Below are 20,312 nucleotides of genomic sequence, written 5' to 3' on the forward strand. Positions count from 1 at the left end.
CAAAGTTTTCTCAAATCACGAAATGTGCTTATAAACCGTTATGGAGGGAGTAGCCATTACTTTTCACGCAAAAAATGATGAACCATCACCGATTTCTTGTAGTCATTACTTTTCACGTAAAAAATGATAAACCATCACCAATTTATTGTAGGCATTACTTTTCACGCAAAAAATGATAAACCTTCACCAATTTTTTGTAGGCATTACTTTTTACGCAAAAAATGATAAACCATCACCAATTTCTTGTAGCCATTACTTTTCACGTAAAAAATGATAAACCATCATCAATTTGTTGTAGGCATTACTTTTCACGCAAAAAATGATAAACCATCACCAATTTGTTGTAGGCATTACTTTTCACGCAAAAAATAATAAACTATCACTGATTTCTTGTAGCAATTACTTTTCACGCTAAAAATGATAAAGCATCAACAATTTGTTGTAGGCATTATTTTTCACGCAAAAAATGATAACCATCACCGATTTCCTGTAGCTATTACTTTTCACGCAAAAAATGATAAACAATCACCAATTTCTTGTAGCCATTACTTTTCATGCTAAAAATGATAAACGAAACAATCTATCTATCTCTGTATTTGAAGTTTGGGAGGGTTCACCATCTACTTATGTTAACTTTCGAGGTTTTGACCTGAAAATCAACTAGGTATTATAAATGGAAATAAAAGTTCAAAAACATTTAAAAACGAAAATGTACCTATCTTTGTATGGAAGATCATCTGTATGAAATTTGAGGTCATTCAGAGATAGTCGAAAAAAGCTAACTTGCTACAAAAGCTGCTTTCAATGGAACCAAACGGCATGCGCTTAAGCAAAATGATTTTTTCGAACATCTCCAAATGACCCCAAATTTGCCATACATGATGCCATACATGTAACAACAATGAATATCTAAAAATTGTCAAAAACTTTTGCCGAACCGTATAGCTCTATCAAAAAGAACCTCATGATGTCTACGCACGCTTCTATTCCTGTAGACAGTGTTGGGCCTCCAAGAGCAGATGTTTGTAGAACAGCAGTAAGTTTCCCTTAAGTGAATCACCCAAGGTTTATCGAACTCAGGGAGGTAGAGGTCAAAGATATCCCTCTCAAGCAACCCTACAATTAAGATACAAGAAGTCTCTTGTGTCCCCAACACACCTAATACACTTGTCAGATGTATAGGTGCACTAGTTCGGCGAAGAGATAGTGAAATACAAGTAATATGGATGATTATAAGTAGTAATTGCAATCTGAAATAAAAATGGCAGCAAGCGAACATGTAGCAGAACTTGTTGGAAACGGTGTTTCAATGCTTAGAAACAAGGCATAGGGATCATACTTTCAAGTGGACACTCTCAACAATGATCACATAACTGAATAAATAAATGCTACTCTCAAACACTCTCTTGTTGGATAACTAACACCATTCATTGTGTAGGGCTGCAAAAGCACACCTCAAGCCGGAGTAAACAAACTCCACAACGTCATAAATGAATCACACACGATGCGCACACTGTCACCATCACACCGTGGAGAGTGACTCCGGAGTTCATATTAAAGTAACTTCTAGAGTGCATAATAGACAAGAGTAACTTCTACATATTCAACTATATTACAAAGCTCATTATCACATAAAGATCACACCATGGGAGAGAGAGATGAACCACATAGCTACTGGTAGAGCCCTCAGCCTCGGGGGAGAACTACTCCCTCCTCATCATGGGAGACAGCAACGGCGATGAAGATGGTGATGGAGTCGATGGAGATGGCTCCGGGGGCAATTCCCCGTCCCGGCAGGGTGCCGAACAGAGACTTCTGTCCCCCGAATTAGGGTTTTTGGTGGCGCCGGATCTACGGAACTCTTCTGGAGAAATCGTCGATGTTTTTACGGTTTTCTGAGCAGGAGCTTTATATAGGTGAAAGGGCGGCGCGATGGGGTGCCCGAGGGGCCCACCCCATAGGGCGGCACCGCCCCCTCCTGGCCGCGCCAGCTGATGGGGAGGAGGCCGTGGGCCTCCTCTGGCCTAGCCCTTCTGGCTCCGTGGGTCTTCTGGCAAAATAGAAATTCTGTAATTTTTCTGGATTTTTTCGAGTACTTTGGTTTTTGGGCCTTTTTTTGCAATAAACAGACATAATAAACAGAAACTGGCACTGTGGCATCTTGTTAATAGGTTAGTCCCAGAAAATGCATAAAAACATTATAAAGTGTGAATAAAACATGTAGGTATTGTCATAAAACTAGCATGGAACATAAGAAATTATAGATACGTTGGAGACGTATCAAGCATCCCCAAGCTTAGTTTCTACTCGCCCTCGAGTAGGTAAACGATAAAAAGAATAATTTCTGAAGTGACATGCTACCAACATAATCTTGATCAATACCATTGTAAAGCATATGAGATGAATGAAGTGACTCAAAGTAATGGTCTATAGTTTGCTAACAAAAAGATAATGACTAAACAACTGAATCATATAGCAAAAACTTTTCATGAATAGGACTTTCAAGACAAGCATCAAAAAGTCTTGCATAAGAGTTAACTCATAAGGCAATAGATTCTTAATAAAAGGTCTTGAAGCAACACAAAGGAAGATTTAAGTTTCAGCAATTGCCTTCAACTTTCAACATGCATATCTTATGGATAATTGTCAACACAAAGTAATATAATAAGTGCAATAAGCAAGCATGTAAGAATCAATGCACATAGTTGACACAAGTGTTTGCTTTTAAGATAGAAAGAAGTAGGTAAACTGACTCAACATAAAGTAAAAGATAGGCCCTTCGCAGAGGGAAACAGGGATTAAATCATGTGCTAGAGCTTTTCAAGTTTTGAAATCATAAAGAGAGCATAAAAATAAAGTTTTGAGAGGTGTTTGTTGTTGTCAACGAATGGTAGTGGCACTCTAACCCCTTGTCAAAAAGACTTTCAAAGAGAGGCTCCCATGAAGGGCGTTATCTCTACCAGCAAGGTAGATCATCCCTCTTCTCTTTTGTTTACACATGTATTTTAGTTTTATTTATAGATGACACTCCTCCCAACCTTTTGCTTTCACAAGCCATGGCTAACCGAATCCTCGGGTGCCTTCCAACATTTCACATACCATGGAGGAGTGTCTATTGCGAAATTAAGTTGCTTACTGATAAATCAGGGCAAAACGTGTGAAGAGAATTATTAATGAAAGTTAATTAATTGGTGCTAGGCACCCCGTTGCCAGCTCTTTTTGCAAAATTGTTGGACAAGCGGATGTGCCACTAGTCCATTGGTGAAAGTCTGCCCAACAAGATTGAAAGATAAAACACCACATACTTCCTCATGAGCTATAAAACATTGACACAAATAAGAGATAATAACTTTTGAATTGTTTAAAGGTAGCACATGAAGTATTTACTTGGAATGGTAGAAAAATACCACATAGTAGGTAGTTATGGTGGACACAAATGGCATAAGTTTTGGCTCAAGGTTTTGGATGCACGAGAAGCATTCCCTCTCAGTACAAGGCTTTGGCTAGCAAGGTTGTTTGAAGCAAACACAAGTATGAACTGGTACAACAAAACTTACATAAGAACATATTGCAAGCATTATAAGACTCTACACTGTCTTCCTTGTTGTTCAAACACTTTTACCAGAAAATATCTAGACCTTAGAGAGACAAATCATGCAAACCAAATTTCAACAAGCTCTACGGTAGTTCTCCACTAATAGGTTTAAACTACATGATGCAAGAGCTTAAATATGATCTATTTGAGAGCTCAAAACAATTTCCAAGCATCAAATTATTCAAGATATACCAACTACCACATGAAGCATTTTCTGTTTCCAACCATATAGCAATAAGTACTGCGGCTTTCAGCTTTCGCCATGAACATAAAAAATAAAACGAAGAACACAAGTGTTCAAATGAAAAAGCGGAGCGTGTCTCTCTCCCACACAAGCATGTTAGGATCCGATTTATTCAGAAAACTAAGATAACAAAACGAAAATAAAAGCACACGGACGCTCCAAGTAAAGCACATAGATGTGACGGAATTAAAATATAGTTTCACTAGAGGTGACCTGATAAGTTGTTGATGAAGAAGGGGATGCCTTGGGCATCCCCAAGCTTAGACGCTTGAGTCTTCTTGAAATATGCAGGGATGAACCACGGGGGCATCTCCAAGCTTAGACTTTTCACTCTTCTTGATCATATTATATCATCCTCCTCTCTTGATCCTTGAAAACTTCCTTCACACCAAACTCAAAGCAATCTCATTAGATGGTTAGTGCATAATCAAAAATTCACATGTTCAGCAAGGACACAATCATTCCCAACACTTCTGGACATTACCCAAGGTTACTGAAATTTAATGGAGCAAAGAAATCCACTCAAACACAGTAAAAGAGGCAATGCGAAATAAAAGGCAGAATCTGTCAAAAACAGAACAGTCCGTAAAGATGAATTTTTTCGAGGCACTTAACATGCTCAGATGGAAAAGCTCCAGTTGAATGAAAGTTGCGTACATATCTGAGGATTAATCATGAATTTTCTCAGGATTTTTAGAGTTTTCGACAAAGAGAAAAACTCAAAACCGTGACAGCTAAAAGTCTGTTTCTGCGCAGAAATCCAAATCTAGTATCAACTTTCTATCAAAGACTTTACTTAGCACAACAATGCAATAAAATAAAGATACAAAGGTATTTCTACAGTAGTAACAAGCACCTTGACTCAAATATAAAACAAAAATTGCAGAAATAAAATAATGGGTTGTCTCCCATAAGCGCTTTTCTTTAACGCCTTTTAGCTAGGCATGATAATTTTCATGATGCTCTTATAAAGATGAGAGTTGAATATAAGAGAGCATCAAAAAGCAAATGCCAAACACATTTAAGTCTAACCCACTTTCTATGAAAACTAATCTTGTAAGAAAACAAATTATTGAAGCATGAAGCTACTATCATAGAAAGACAAAGCAAGTGCAACTTCAAAATTTTCAACAAAAAGAGAGGTGACTTAATATTATTGAGATATATAAAACCATGTCTCCTTCTCTCATAATAATTTTCAGTGGTATCATTGATAAACTCAACAATATAGCTATCACATAAAGCATTCTTATCATGATCCACATGCATAAAAGTATTACTACTCTCCACATAAGCATAATCAATTTTATTAGTAATAGTGGGAGTAAAACTATCAGATCCATCATTATAATCATCATAAATTGGAGGCATAGTATAATCATAATGAATTTTATCCTCAATAGTAGATGGACTGAAAATAGCACAATCACCATAACGAACTTGAATATGATAGACAAGCTGTATATTAGAGAGATGGTTTTGGGTAATCCCTCCATAACTATGACAAGTTTCATGAGGATGACTGTAATTATAACCTATGTCATAGTATTCTTTATAATAATTGTCAAAGATTGGAGGCATAGTGTCATCATAAGAAATATAATAGTTATGTTCCAAAGTGTGCTCATCTGTAAGCATACCATCATTGTTACTAGAAGGAGATGTATCAAACATATAATCATCAGTAGCAAAAGGATTTTCAAACACCTCATCCCCAAGCTTAGAGCTTTCTATATCATCATGGGAAGAAACATGGATAGTACTAATACTATGGCAATTATTAACATCATCATTTTCAGAATTAGTGTCCCAGAGATCTTCAATATCAAAAGAAGTGTGCTTTTCCCAATCATGATCACTAATATAAATAACATGCATAGGTTCATCATCAAGTTCAGAATCATCGAATCCAGAATTATAAGTATAAATTGTAATAGGGCAACAAGTTTGGGAGAAGATACCATTTCCTCTCTCCTTTTACTCCTCTTCTTCTTCTTCGTTCCCTTCTTCTTCTTTTCCTCTTTAGGAGGGAGAGGCTTGAAAGGAAGCTTCTCCACATAACCTGGTTTATTATTAGAAACAATAGAAGAAACTTGGGAGGATACCTCTCTTTCATTAATAAGAACAAAACACATATTAGTCCTGTCATATTTTGGTAAAGTCCCATCCTTTATAACACTTTGTATGTAGGTGTTGGCATGGCAATGATTAACACAATAGAGATAACATCCATGCAACACACTATTCATATCAAGATCACTCATATCTAACAAAGGAATTTTTCTTGATAACTCTTCACACCCCAAAAATAAAGTAAGTTCATCATGCTGATTAGGAGTGATCATGTTATCACAATATAGACTTGAAGTACTCATTAAATTCGAAATACTATCATCATGACCAGAACATTGAAAATTAAAATGACCCACTTCATAGCAAAGTTCACAAATAAAAGGATGGAGGTCACAAACTTTTTCACCAAGATCTTTTAGAGCCTTGTACCACATTCTAGTTTTTCATTCCTATGATGGATACAATATTCATCTTCGATTTGATTAATTCCACAAGGTCTATGCATTCCACAAAAATTAACATGCTTATAAGAAATAGTATTTTCAGAAGTTTGAGCAGGTTTATTGCAATCATTAACAAAAATTTCATTTTCCATGCAAGTGTCTTTGAAAGGTTCATGATACAGGTCCCAATTTTCTTTAGGAACATTAATATGAGAAGCAAAGGTTCTACAACAATCAACAATAATTTGAGAATCAAGACCATAATTATCACTAAGCTTTTGAAAACCAGCAGTTTCAATGAAAGACTTAATGCATTCATATTCATAGTTTATACCTGATTCTTTACCTTTGTCGTTCTCCCAATCTTCAGTATTGCTTTGAATTCTTTCAAGAAGATCCCATCTAGCTTCAACCTTCTTACTTGTGAAAGAACCCTGTGAACATGCATCTACGTAATCCTTATAATGACTTGAAAGCCTTGCATAAAAATTAGTAACAATTATTTCCTTAGAAAGCTCATGGTTAGGACATTTGAGTATTAATGTTTTTAGTCTTCCCCAAGCTCGAGCAATGCTTTCTCCATCATGAGGATAAAAAATTATAAATGCGATTCCTATCTAGATGCACTTCATGAAGAGGATAAAAAGTAAAAGAGAGATTCAAGCTGTTTCCAATTCGATGGTTGTTCATCCAGCAGCCTATACCATTCCTTTGCTTTGTCCTTAAGTGACAATGAAAATAGTTTCCTCATAACATTTTCTCTTGATAAACCTGCAATCTCAAATAACTCACAAAGTTCTGTAAGTTTAGACAAGTGAACACTTGGATGGACTGATCCATCCCCTACATACTGATCATTCATAACCCTTTCAACAATTTTCATAGGTATTTTAGAAGGAATACTTTCAACAGGTGGATTTGGAATATCACAAGCATCATTCGAATTACCACATATTGGAGACAAAGCATTATCAAGGCAAAATATTTCATCCAAAGCTGAGGACCAAAAAGATTATTTTTATATAAACTAGCTTCCCCAAGCTTGGGTTTTTTCATAGCATTAAAAATAATGGTGTTCAAAAATTTTATACTAATAACATTACTACCACTATTATGCAGACAAACTTCCATAGGTTTTTTAATTTTCTCTTCAAAAGCATCATGTCCTAATTCAATATAAATTTCACAAAGATATCTACTTTTTTTTGTTGTTTTCCATTAAGCCTAACTAGTGAAATAAAAACAAAAAACAAAAAGATATAATTGCAGAATCTAAAGGAAATAGCTTCGAGCACTCACACACCGGCAACAATGCTAGGAAATAGCTTAGTAGTCGGAGGATGTGAATACCTTTTACCTTACCTCCACGGCAACGGCGTCAGAAAATAGCTTGATGTCTATGCACGCTTCTATTCCTGTAGACAGTGTTGGGCCTCCAAGAGCAGAGGTTTGTAGAACAGCAGTAAGTTTCCCTTAAGTGAATCACCCAAGGTTTATCGAACTCAGGGAGGTAGAGGTCAAAGATATCCCTCTCAAGCAACCCTACAATTAAGATACAAGAAGTCTCTTGTATCCCCAACACACCTAATACACTTGTCAGATGTATAGGTGCACTAGTTCGGCGAAGAGATAGTGAAATACAAGTAATATGGATGGTTATAAGTATTAATTGCAATCTGAAATAAAAATGGCAGCAAGCGAACATGTAGCAGAACTTGTTGGAAACGGTGTTTCAATGCTTAGAAACAAGGCCTAGGGATCATACTTTCACTAGTGGACACTCTCAACAATGATCACATAACTGAATAAATAAATGCTACTCTCAAACACTCTCTTGTTGGATAACAAACACCATTCATTGTGTAGGACTGCAAAAGCACACATCAACCCGGAGTAAACAAGCTCCACAACGTCATAAAGGAATCACACACGATGCGCACACTGTCACCATCACACCGTGGAGAGTGACTCCGGAGTTCATATTAAAGTTACCTCTAGAGTGCATAATAGACAAGAGTAACATCTACATATTCAACTAGATTACAAAGCTCATGATCACATAAAAATCACACCATGGGAGAGAGAGATGAACCACATAGCTACAGGTAGAGCCCTCAGCCTCGGGGGAGAACTACTCCCTCCTCATCATGGGAGACAGCAACGGCGATGAACATGGCGATGGAGTCGATGGAGATGGCTCCGGGGGCAATTCCCCGTCCCGGCAGGGTGCCGAAACAGAGACTTATGTCCCCCGAATTAGGGTTTTTGGTGGCGGCGGAGCTACGGAACTCTTCTGGAGAAATCGTCGATGTTTTTAGGGATTTCGGAGCAGGAGCTTTATATAGGCGAAAGGGCGGCGCGAGGGGGTGCCCGAGGGGCCCACCCCATAGGGCGGCGCCGCCCCCTCCTGGTCGCGCCAGCTGATGGGGAGGAGGCCGTGGGCCTCCTCTGGCCTAGCCCTTCTGGCTCCGTGGGTCTTTTGGCAAAATAGAATTTCTGTAATTTTTCTAGATTTTTCCGAGCACTTTGGTTTTTGGGCCTTTACTGCAATAAACATACATAATAAAGGAAACTGGCACTGTGGCATCTTGTTAATAGGTTAGTCCCAGAAAATGCATAAAAACATTATAAAGTGTGAATAAAACATGTAGGTATTGTCATAAAACTAGCATGGAACATAAGAAATTATAGATACGTTGGAGACGTATCACCTCACCATGGTGCCAGTAAATTTTTTAGTTACAAACTTTCGTGTTTTACCTAACCTTCAACAGGAAACTTGTTTTAAATTTATTTTGGCGTACAAGAAACAAATCCCACCTTAATTCGAGCACCACAGCCTCCAAACGATGCCGATGCCAATATCGGCATGGTCAGAACGGCTATGCTCGCCACCACTGCTAGGTCATCGTCGGGATGCACCCTCAATATCGTCCCCTCATTCGATCACTGACACACCAGAGATACCGCTGAGGCCAATGCCGAACGTACATGCTGATACCAATGCCGAACATGCACGCCGCTGTGGGCACGGCCATGCCGCCCCGCCATGCTGGACGCCACACACCACCGCGGGGTCTTTCCCTTCGCCACCACACTCCCCTAGCACCCATCTATATACGCCAGAAAGGAGAGACACTAGTTATCTCTATATTGCTCGCGTTCGTGTCCGACACTGTCAGTCAAAGTGTTGAGGTAGTCGTCGATGTCCTCGACCATTTCTTGTCTTCTTTGCATGGTTAAACGCGTCTAGTTCATATCTATCTAATGCGTCTAGTCTCGCCTCATGCAGTTCTTTGTGGACGTCGATCTCATCTCAGCACCCCGCATGCCACCTCCTCCGTGTCATCGTTGTAGAGCTCCGTTTAAAAATCTAATCCTACCCGTGTATTGCCCCTTGTGTCAGCTTCATGGCCCCAGTTGTCATTCGATATACCGAACCCCACTCGTCCGCGTTTTGGTCAGGGATACGGCGATGCTTACGGTCAAACAAAGATGAATGGTCTAACGTGTCTTTGCGGGCTCTACGTGGCTCCACTAGTCAGCAGATAACGGTCAAAGTTGTTGACCCGTCGGGCTAACGGTCGTTCCAGCACTTGTGAGGGTTTCAGACAAGGAGGGGTTTGGGCGAAACTGAGAAAAAACTAAGCGGTTGAAGAAAACTGAGCACAACTAAGAACCTGAGGGCACGGAAATAGAAATCCCTTAAAAATAAAGGACTATGTGTAGCTCAGCCTCCTTTTGCAGTTTTTCATCAATAAACCGGCAATAAAATTTAGGCCAAATAAAAGAAGACATAGTACCAGAGAGAGGGAATCTTGGACTCCCAATGTTGATGATACAGGCACATCTCAGCTTTTGTTAAACGCGAGTAAATGCTCTAAGAATAAGACCATGGATCGATCACAGCATAGTACGGAGTGTAGTTCCAATGAGCTGTCCGCAGGCACGCCCGCATCATTGCACGCCCTGCCCACACACTGACGCAGTATTCGCGCACGCTACCATCGGCCATGCATGGATTTGCCTTGAATAGACGCTGTAAAAAGGTCAGGGGCTGGCTGATCGAGCAGCCCAACCATCATCGAGCAGCTGCCAATTCAACACTCCTGGTTACTCCAATAGAATTCAATTGCCAATAAATAAAACCCGGCAGGCTTCAGCACGCACGTACAGTACGTAGAGCATCCCAAGCTCTCTCCGTGTCCATCCAGTCCAAGCAGTATACTTACTCGCAGTAGAGTATGTATTCAGCCTGCTGTCACGGTAAATGTGGCCGTAATTTCTCATCTATACGACGAAGAGAGCGCATGGCGATACTTCCAGATGAGGAAATGGGCGCGGAATCTGAAGCTAGCAGCATGCGAAGAAGAAACTGACCTGAAAGCCTCGGCCACGCTTCTTCTTTTTATTAAAGCAGTGCGGTGACGCCACATGATGAAAGCAGCCAACAGAGACTGAAACATGTTTACTTTTCTTGTGACGTTTTCTCTCGCAGAACTGGCGTCGCCTCCTGCTGGCCATCACTGTTCTACCCTTGATTTGGATAAAGTTGAGACATCCTTGCCGCTTGTTGAAGTTGAGTGATATACCTTGTTTTATTGTCTACCTTGTTATACATGCCTTTTCGGTATACAGATCAAGGTAATATGCCGCCATTTTATTGTGATAAATATTCATTTTCGTAACGTATCCGTCATGTATCCGCTCCATATTCATCTCCGGTGATTTTCATTTCCATATTCATTTTCGAGGTTTTCGATTTCGTTTTCGATTCGGTTAAGATAGAAGGAAACAAAAACGATAAGACATATTTCCGTCCGTTCCGTTTCCTTTTATGATTCTTCCATTTTCTTTCGTTTTCCACAAAATACCATTTTCTTTTTTCCTTTTTTGCTCTTCATTTTCTTTTTCTTCGAAAACGGCCGGAAACTTTACCTTTCATTTTCAACCCTAGGAGCAGATACGCCCGTTGCAACTTTGCGGTGCACACACGCTACAAGTTACTACAGTACAGTTACTCAGTATAGTTACCCGTGCGTAGCCTCTGATACTAGGAAATCGGCTGACGAGCCAGTTGTCTTCCACAATGCCCTGCCTGTAGCAATTGATGTATAGAGGCAAGGGACGTGCACGCGTACGCCTCGGTGTGGCTGATCTGATGGATAGACGGATTGAATTATGGATGGAGATGAGTGCTGTGTTCTCGAGGGCATCCATGTCTGTCCCGCTGCCCGCTCCCGTCATCTCGCTCCCTCTGCCCGATCGATGCGCCCACACTTGGCGTTGTAGACGACGAGCCCGAGGGTTAAAGGATGTGTTTAGGCCGTGGACCAACTCCTCTGATTGATTTAGCATCTTCACCGTAGTCGATAGACTATGGTCATCTTCATTTGAACACATCCGATTTCAGGAATAGCTATCTAGCTACGAGGCTAAGGTTTAATTTCCGAGGTCTGCGTCCCAGTTCAAACAGTGCGGTACACGCGACACTTGAGGAGCCATATTAGATAGGTACATCATTCGATGCTTGCAAAAAAGCATACGTGTCATCAGTTATTGATTGAAAGAGATACCATATCATAGCACATATAACTAAAAAATAATTAATTCCGCAAAAAAAAAACTAAAAAATAATTAAATATATCTCGTACACGCTTTTGCATTAGGATTATACAAATCAATAATTAAGAAGAATATGATATCACTACAATGTACTCCTTCTATTCGGATTATAAGGACTATAAGCTTTTTTTATATTTTTTCATGATAGAATATCTATACAAGAAAAAGGCGTATTTTATCGCGGGTTCTTTTTTAATTTTTTTTTTAGAAATTATAAGGTCTCACTCATTTATCATCTTCTCTTCCCAATGCATGTTATCTCCCTTTTCTATCTCTTCTCTCATGCATATGAACCTATTGATGTATTCGGTAATTAATGTGGAGAATTATGGACTATTTTGGTCTTAGCGAATTGGCCCTTAGTTCCTATAATCTCGAACGAAGAGAGTACCATGTATTGTAGAGATAATATCATATGCATGATACTGCTATACTACAATACTATGCATTGTGACCAGGCTTTTTTTTCGATACGGGGTATACCCCAGCCTCTGCATCAATCGATGCATACGGCTCTTTATTGATTTTATTGAAGTACTAAGTTACAACCTTATTACAAATCACAGATCACTCAAAGTTGCTATGAAAACCAACCATCTAAATAAGACAAAAATAACAAGCCGCCACAAGATCTTCATGTGAGTCACTTGTCAGTACGCCAGCCGCACTGGCTGTAGAAATCTCGTGCTACCGTCGCCAAGCGTTTGCACCCAATATCCATGTCCCATCGCACATCCTCCTGCTGAATAAAGGACCACATATGGATCCAATGGGTAACTAAGGGAACAGCCTGCAAAAATGATAGAAAACTCTTTTTGTTAAAAATAAAATCATTTCGAACCTTCCAGATAGCCCAAAATAAAGCGCACACACCAACTCTAATGTGGCCTTTATCCTTCTTAGCTACCCCTTTTAACCAATTGCCAAATAAATTTGTCACATTTGAAGGAGCTGGAATATTGAAAGTCATATAAATAATGCGCCAGAAGATTTTAGCAAAAGGGCAAGTAAAGAATAAATGTTGAATTGTCTCATCTTGATCACGGAAGCAACATCTAGAACACCCATGCCAATTACGTTTTTTAGATTATCTTTCGTAAGGATAACTTTCTTATGAATGAACTACATAAAAATCCTAATTTTTAGTGGGACCTTGATCTTCCAGATAAATTTCTTGACATCTCCTGTATTACCTTCAAGTAAATCAAGATACATGGATTTCACCGTAAATTTTCCCGACTCGGTGAGGCCCCAATGGAAAGTATCATCATTTTCAGAGAGATGAACTTCCATTAGGCGGTGCACAAGATGAACCATCGATCCCATCTATTATTTGATAGTGATCTCCTGAAACCTATGTTTAAAGGAGTCCCATTCATAACATGTGCAACCGAAACATTGGTTCGGTTGACAATACGGTACAGAGAAGGATATTGTTCGCACAAGGACCTATTGCTCAGCCAAGTATCTTCCCAGAACCTCGTATTCTGACCATTCTCAACCCTCATAGATCCTCTCATAAAGAAGTCATCTTTTACGCCCATCAAACCTTTCCAGAACTGCGAATCTGTAGGTTTAACCGAAACCTGTGACAACGCTTTATCTTTTAGATATTTATTTTGCAACAACTCCTGCCAAACCCCTTTCTCATTCACAAGTTTAAACAGCCATTTGCTAAGCAAACTATTATTTTTTTAAATCAAGCACTTCCACTCCCAAACCCCCCTGGTCCTTCAGCCGACAAATAATATCCCATTTAGTCAATCTATACTTTTTCTTGTGTCCATCACTTTGCCAAAAAAAGCGCGATCCAAAAAAGTCTAGTCTCTTTCTCACCCCAATCGGAACCTCAAGAAACGATAACATAAACATAGGTAGCTTGTGAGAACATAATTAATAAGTGTTAACCTGTCCCCATAGGAGAGCATCTTGCCCGCCCAACTACTGAATTTTTTTTCAAAGCGATCCTCAACCGGTTTCCACTCCCCATTTTTCAATCTGCGAAAATGGATTGGGATTCCCAAATATCTAAAAGGTAAGGAACCAATTTCGCAACCAAAAAGGTTCCTATATTCGTTCTCAACCTCTTTAGCCTTCCCAAAACAAAAAAGTTCACTCTTATGAAAGTTAATTTTGAGGCCAGAGAGCTATTCAAAAAGACAAAGGACCAATTTCATATTAAGGGCTTTATCTAAATCATGCTCCATAAAAAGGATAGTATCATCGGCGTATTGCAATATAGAAAGTCCTCCATCCACTAGATGAGGGATAAGCCCATTCACTTGACCGTCATTCTTTGCTCGTTCAATGATAATAGCGAGCATGTCCGCAACAATATTAAAGAGAATTGGGGATAGAGGGTCTCCCTAACGTAATCCCTTTTTAGTTTGAAAATAATGCCCTATATCGTCATTCACCCTAATGCCAACACTCCCCTTTTCAATATATCTCTGAACCCATTGGCACCAAATAGGGTCAAAACCTTTCATGCGCATCGCTTGCTGCAAGAAATTCTAATTAACTTTATCGTATGCTTTTTTCAAAATCTATTTTAAAAATAACTCCATCCATCTTCTTCCTATGAAGTTCATGAATGGTTTCATGTAGAATAACAACCCCTTCTAAAATATGTCTACCGGGCATAAAATCAGTTTGGGTTGGCTTGACAACGTTTTCTGCAATACCAGTTACCCGATTAGTCCCAACTTTTGTGGACACCTTAAAGCTAACATTAAGGAGGCAGATGGGTCGATACTGCTGAATTTGAGTAGCATTTTCTTTCTTAGGCAACAAAATGATAGTACCAAAATTAAGGTGGAACAAAGGCAACTCGCCAGCGAACATCGCCATGAGATCACCTTTAATCACCTCCCAAAATCGCCATGATAGTACCAAAATTAAGATGTGACTAGGCTTATACGCACCCACATGCCCTGATCTAGTGCTTGGCGCAGTCATCTTTTCGCTAGACTTGGAGTACAGGGATTACTGCAAGCCCCGGTGCACGGGAGGGGGGAACCCTAGCTATGCACCAAAACCTGGAGGAATTTTTTAGAGCAGCGTAGATCATCTTTAGCAGATAGCACATATCGGCCTTCAAAGCAAAATTTGCGCCAAAAAACCTATCTCGAATAGATCCCGCATAACGGTTCAATCCACAAATAATTTTGCAGAAAATCCCCAAATAATCCTCTCGTACTCTATACATACATGATTTGGGCTAAAATGTAAGGCTAACGACAAAAATTTGACATTTTTTTCGATAAAGGATGCTTTCATTACTTTTATAAGCAATTACATCCAGCCTCTGCATAACCAGGATGCATACAGCCATTTATGTTGTCTCGGGTTCAAAAAAGATAAAAACAAAGACTAGGCGAGATACATATCATGATGAATCATATAACGCCTAAGAAGTAGGTGGGGCATCTATCCGTAGACTATGCTGCCACCCATGTTGGGAAAAAGTATCCCTCGCCGTAGCCTCCAACCGTGTACAGACCTCCGTAAACAGGTCTCGGTTCTCCACTCGCTGAAGAGGTAACCACGAACGGAGAATACCTGTACATCTGTAGATGACCTGCAACAAAGAGCAATTTATATCATTAAAAATCTTGTCATTTCTACATAGCCAAAGCGCTCAGATAACTGCTAGCGCCCCCACCCTAAGAAGCAACTTAAACCTTGAATCGACACCATGAAGCCAATTACCAAAGACATTGGCAACACTAGTCGGAGGATACAGGGTAGACGCTAATTGGATGACTGACCATATAGATCTCATGACGCCTTTGGAAGAATAAGTGCTTGATTGTTTCGTCCTGATGACAGAAAACACATCGAGTACTCCCATGCCAATTACGCTTAACAAGATTGTCTTTGGTGAAGATTACCCCTCGACGAAGATACCATCCAAAATTTTTAATTTTTAATGGTATCTTCATCTTCCAAATCTTTTTATTATTATCAACTTGTAAATCAGAAAGAAGGATTGCGTTGTAGAAAGATTTCACAGAGAAAGCACCGTTGGCATGAAGGTTCCATCTAAATTCATCCGGTTCGTCCGATAATTGAATATCCCCGAGCCGTTGAATTAAGGTATTCCATGCCGCAAGCCTTTGTCCAAGTAAAACCCGTCTGAACGTCACATTCGGGGGTGAGGTAGCCATTACGGTAGCAATGGTATCACCTTGACGACGAGCAATCCTATAAAGAGCTGGATACTGTTCACTTAAGGGTGCATTGTCAAGCCAAGCATCTTCCGAGAAACGTATTTGTGCTCCATTTCTGATTGAGAAAGTGCCATGGTGAAAAAATTCATTTTTTGTCGCCATTAGCCCGGCCCAGAAGTGAGAATCCCCTGGTTTCCAATCCATTTGGGATAATGTCTTCGAACCGATATACTTTCGCCGAAGGATAGTCTGCCAAGTCCCATCCTCAGTGAGAAGCTTAAACAGCCATTTTCCTAATAGGGCCGAATTCTTGACTGCCAAATCATGAACTCCAAGCCCACCTTGGTCTTTGGGACTACAAACTATACTCCACTTAACCAGTCGATATTTCTTTTCTACATTTGTCCCCTTGCCAAAAGAATCTGGATCGATAATAATCGAGTTTATGCAGAATTCCTTTTGGTAGGATGAAAAATGATAACATATACAGTACCATATTTGTGAGTACCGAATTAATGAGTATCAATCTTCCACCTAGGGACAGCAACTTGCCTTTCCAACTACTAAGGCGTTTTTGTAGTCTTTCTTCCACTAATTTCCATTCCGCGATTGTAAGTCTCCGATAATGAATCGGAATACCCAAATAACGAATCGGAAATTGGCCTTGCCCACAACCAAACAACTCTGTGTACAGAGTCATATCATTTTGGGCATCACCGAAACAGAACAATTCACTTTTATGGAAATTGATTTTCAATCCTGACAATTGCTCAAAAGCCGCCAAGATTAATTTCAAATTTTGAGCTTTTTCAAGATCATGATCCATAAATAGAATTGTATCATCGGCATATTGAAGTATAGATAAGCCACCATCAACTAGATGTGGAATCACTCCTTCAATCTGACCATCAGCCTTTGCTCGCTCTATGAGTATAACCAGAATATCCGCTACAATGTTAAACAACATCGGTGATAACGGATCCCCTTGGCGTAACCCTTTTCGTGTACAAAAATTTGACATAACAAAACTTTGGTCAACTCTCGGTACTACTCCGAAAAAATTCCACCGTGCCCCCTAGTTCGGCCAAATGGAAGTTGTACTCTGACGAAATTGACCTTTTCCAGCCGATTTAGGCTACGAATATGTCTGATTTTGACCTATTCCGGCTGATTCCAGTAATGTCCATGTGAGACGGAGCTAGGATGGTGGAGCTCGAGAAGAAGCCCCGACTAGGTACCACACACGTGCGCGCACTCTAGCATGCACACGCTGCTAGCACGCAACAAGCAGCCGGCAAGCTAGATTGAATGCGCGCGCAACACGACATCAGTAGGCCGGGCACAGTGGCACACACACACGCGGTTGTGTGCGGCAGGGTCAGGGCGCGAGCTAGATCGAGTGCCTCCCGATTTGAGTTTGTTGTAGGAAGAAGATGATCGTTTTTGGGTTCAAGGATGCGGGATCAATTTGCGTACAAAAAAATCCAATGCAGTTAACAGTACATGTGTGCTGCGGTTTGATCGTTTGTGGTATATGCTAGAGATGCTCTTAGAAGGAAAATGTTAGGGTACGGCAAATCATGGGAATTGGATTCTCTCCAAGCAATAAAAAGAGGACACATTACTACTAGAGGGAGAAACTTGGGCTGCCAATGTTAATCATACATGCAGATCTCACCTTATGTTAAACGCCAGTAAATGTAAACAGTGGTACTACTGTAAGGCGATTGATCGATGTGTAGTCATAGTACTGTCCGCATGCATCATTGCAAGCTCTGCCGAGACGCTGATGCAGCGTTCGCGTACGTTACCATCAGGACATGCGTGGGATTGGCCTTGAATAGGGCAGGCGAGGTTGTACATCGAGATCGAGCAGCACAGCCATCATGGATCAGCTGCTAATTCAACACTGCTGGCTACAAGTGCATTCAATTGCCAATACATAAACCCTGCAGGCTTCCGTACGCATATACGTATGTACGTAGAGCATTCCAAGCTCTCCGTGTCGAAGCTGTATTCAGATAGGGCACGGTACTGTTACTATCAGTATTCAGGCTGCTGTTACGATTAACGGGGCAGTAATTTCCGTGCATGATCATGTACATGGAACAGAGCATGGCGAGATACTTCAGGAGTTGCACGATGAGGAAATGGGGGGTGGAATCTGAAGCTAGCAGCATGTGTGAAAGAAGAAGCTGGCCTGAAAGGCTCGGCCACTTTTTTTTTTTTTTGAAATGAGGCTCGGCCACTTATTAAGCCGTGTGGTGACGGAGGAGGCGTTTTGGCTCATAGGAGCAAATGCTCCCATTATACAAAATAATTAAAAAATAATTTTAAAAATGGCAAAAAATTCTGACATAATTTTTTTGATGTACATCATGACATTCTATGTTAGTGCACAAGTTTTCGTGGAGAAACAACATTTTATGTGGCGTGTACAAAAAAGACAAAAAAATGACATGTACGTAGTCATGTTATAGCATCAAAATTTGTCTTTTTTACAGGAGCCGCAAAAAAATTTAGTTTTTTTTGAAAACTTGTCTACGAACATAAAATATGTAGATGTACATGTAAAATTTTATTTTAGAATTTTTTGATACTTCAAAATGTTGATTCACATAATGGGAGCAAATGCTCCTATGAGCCAAAGTGAATATCCCGTGTGGTGACGCCACATGATGAAAGAAGCCAACAGAGACTGAAACGTCTTTACTTTTCTTGGCTGTTGCAGAACTGGCGTCGCCATGGCCCATGGGATGGCCTGATGGGAGCTGTGATGGCTTTCTTTTTGGCCATCATCCACTGTTCTAGGCCTTGATTTTCGCTCGGTGACGTTGATGGCCCATACACATCTCGGCGGCATGGCCAATTGGCCATTGGTACTACTTGGTAGTGGTTAGCAAGCCCGTGCTCAAGCTAATGGCGCCGTACAGCAGAACTCGGTTTAGGTCTTTCCGGAACTGTTCCGTGGTCAATTGGCCGAAGTTCGGGTGAAGCACACAAGCCCTAAGGCGGACAATATCACCAACCAAACGAAATGTAGAGGAGATGGTACGGCCATGTCATTATAATTTATGAACAAGAAAGATGACCAGCATAATAGACGAATAATAATCTCCAGGAGACCAGGACTCTGGTACAGGCGTGTACAGCAACGAATGGCCAAGCCAAATGATAGCGATAGTAGCGACTCAGGGACAAAGATTTGGTGCACACGGGCACTAGTGATCTCGTTTTTTTTTTTAAAAAAAAATCATATTTTTGAGTTTTAAAAAATTCTTGAAAAAAATCCGCACATAGTCAATGATGTATCCCACAAACGTGCAAAAAATCAATTTCAAATACTTAATATTTTGAGCTACACAAAAATGAAAAAAATGTAGATCTGAGTAGTCATTTTTAAATCTTTAAAACATATCAGATTTTGTCATTTTTATCTAGCTCAAAATAAAAAGAATTTCGGATTAGAATTTTGCATGATTGTGAAATGTATCAACGACAGTCTTCAGAATTATTTTCATGATTTTTATAACTTGTAAAAATATTTTTAATTTCTTTTTAACATAGCGAGAGCACTGGAGCTCGGGAGCTAAACACACCTTTCGCTCAGCACGTCATTACACATTTACAAGACAAGATAAGCACTGGACAGTGCAGATGTTTCCCGCATCTTTCCCATGTTAAAAGAAGCGATTATCCTCTTGCTTGCTCAAAAATATGTGGTGGGATCTCGTAAAAATACAAGTTTGGGAGACAAAGTCTAGTCTTACATTGCTAGTTGGAAGGGAGTCAGAGTTATATATATAAGAGCATCTCCAACAAGACGACTCAAACGGACGCGCTGGACCGTCCGATTCGGGCCGCTTGGGTGGCCGCGCGGACACGCGGACAGACGGATCTGGCTGTCAATCCGTTTGGATCGCGCAGTGCGCTCAACGCACGGACACATCGCATAAGTAAAATACAACAAAAAAGGAAAAAAAAACAAAACCAATTAAACCTAAACCATATTTCATTAAACATATGCCCTATTTTGGGCAAATGTATACATATGCCCTATTTTGGGAAAATTTAAACTACAAAAGAAAGCCCACTATATGGGTTTTAAACTTAATAAAAAATAAAAAAAACCCTATCCTAGGGTTTGAGGAGGACGAGGT

Source organism: Lolium perenne, chromosome 7 (assembly GCF_019359855.2).
Source record: "Lolium perenne isolate Kyuss_39 chromosome 7, Kyuss_2.0, whole genome shotgun sequence".
NCBI lineage: Eukaryota > Viridiplantae > Streptophyta > Magnoliopsida > Poales > Poaceae > Lolium > Lolium perenne.